Below are 1,984 nucleotides of genomic sequence, written 5' to 3' on the forward strand. Positions count from 1 at the left end.
TGCATAGACAAAGAAGTAGATGGGGAGAAAAAATAAATACGGTGTAAGCTGTAAGATTGCAGGTCATAAGGATCTGTGTAGTGAGCCGCACAGTAAAATAAATACACTCTGAACAAATAAAGCATAGTGCATTCACTTAAATACTTTAAAATATTTAAAATAAATAAAAGAAGCATAGTGTATTTGTTGGTTACTGAGAAAAAGTAACAGGAAAGGTGACTCTGAATAATATAGATATTAATTTATGAAGTGTGAGGCCATGTCTAATATGTTAATAACATGAAAACATAATAATCCATCATTGACATGCTGAATGAACTTTCCAAGGGGTTCATTCCTTTACCTTTCTATAGAGAGGTGGCTCTCAGGTTCCACTTTCTGAAGTTTTCAAATGTTCTTTCTCTTTCTCTTTCCTTCTTTCGACACAAAAGGAAGTATTGGAAGAAATGTCCCCAAAAGTGTTTTGAATTCACAGCAACTTTATCAAATACAAATAGTAATAATAATAACTTGAAATATTGTTATGAAGTCAATTTTCCATTTATCAAAATTTCCTTTCTTGATAAACACAATTCATTCGTCATTTTAAGTTTTAAGGAAAGTGCTCTATTTAATGGCTCATTCATACTTTCATTGCTTGAAGTTGTCCATGTTTTATTGATTGCATATTCTTTCTCTTCAGCACAATGGCAGTACACTGATGAAGAACATGGGATCCCTTGGGTTAACACCACACTAAATGTAACATAACACTCTTAGATGCTCACTGTGTAGGCCAGAGACTTCTAGTCTGTAATGTGAGTGGGACATATACAGCATGAGATAAAGTTTAAACACTTTAGTGTTCAACTATAGATCTCAGAGCAACTTAAAGCACTGAGGTTGCCTAGGGACAAACATTTTCATGAATTATTTATTTATTTATTATTTTTTAGATGGACAGGAAGTAGAATTTATTGATGAATATTAAGAAGGGGTAGCACAGTGGAAGCCCTCATGAGTGCAGAGCCTGCTACTTGTCCAGAGGGCCAGAAGGGGATGTACTTGATCCCACAGCCATCTGGGATGAGCCACTTCTCAGTCACCATGTCTTCAAATTCATCCACACTGAACTTAATGAAGCCCCACTTCTTTGAGATGTGGGTCTTCTGGCAGCCAGGGAACTTGAACTTGGCCGTGCCTAGGGCTTCAATCACGTGCTCCTTGTTCTGCAGCTTGGTGCAGATGGACATGATAACTTGGCCGATGTGAACCCTGGCCAGGGTGCCCTGGGGCTTTCCAAATGTACCTCGCATGCCTGTTTGAGCCTGTGAGCCCCAGCACAGGACAACATCTTGTTGATGCGCATGACGTGGAAGGAGTGGAGCCACACCCGGATATGGAAGCCATCTTTGCCACAGCTTTTTACCATGTACTCACTGGCACAAATTCGGGCAGCCCCCAGGGCTTCAGAGGGCAGGGGCTCAACTTCATGTGACACCACGTGGCCATAAAGCGGAAACTCATCCACTTTTGCCTTCTTCAGCCCCAGGTCAAAGATGCGAATCTTGGCATAGGGATGCCTTGGAAGAAGCGAGACTTTGGGTATGGCTTGTTCTTAAAATACCGGTAACTACAGGCAGGGCGGCGTTCCATGGCGACACCAGGGTCTTCAGTGGTGTGCTCAAGGGAGAGAGAACATGAATTCTTATTAATATAATAATTTATGTACTTTGCATCAATTTATTTTTATTTATGTTTAATTGACAAATAGAATTGTATGTGTGTATATATACATCTATCTATCTATCTATCTATCTATCTATCTATCTATATTTTTTGTTGTTATTGTTGAGATGGAGTCTCGCTCTGTCGCCCAGGCTGGAGTGCAATGGTGAGATCTCGGCTCACTGCAAGCTCCGCCTCCCGGGTTCCCGCCATTCTCCTGCCTCAGGCTCCCGAGTAGCTGGGACTACGGGCGCCCGCCACCACGCCTGGCTTGGTT

General features: G+C 41.4%; 1 pseudogene; it reads right to left on the reverse strand.

Moving 5' to 3' along the window:
* Positions 1–994: 994 nt before the first annotated feature.
* Positions 995–1,635, reverse strand: LOC117095638 (annotated as a pseudogene).
* Between the last annotated feature and the right edge of the window lie 349 nt (positions 1,636–1,984).

Source organism: Trachypithecus francoisi, unplaced genomic scaffold (assembly GCF_009764315.1).
Source record: "Trachypithecus francoisi isolate TF-2019V2 unplaced genomic scaffold, Tfra_2.0 Lachesis_group14, whole genome shotgun sequence".
Taxonomy (NCBI): domain Eukaryota; kingdom Metazoa; phylum Chordata; class Mammalia; order Primates; family Cercopithecidae; genus Trachypithecus; species Trachypithecus francoisi.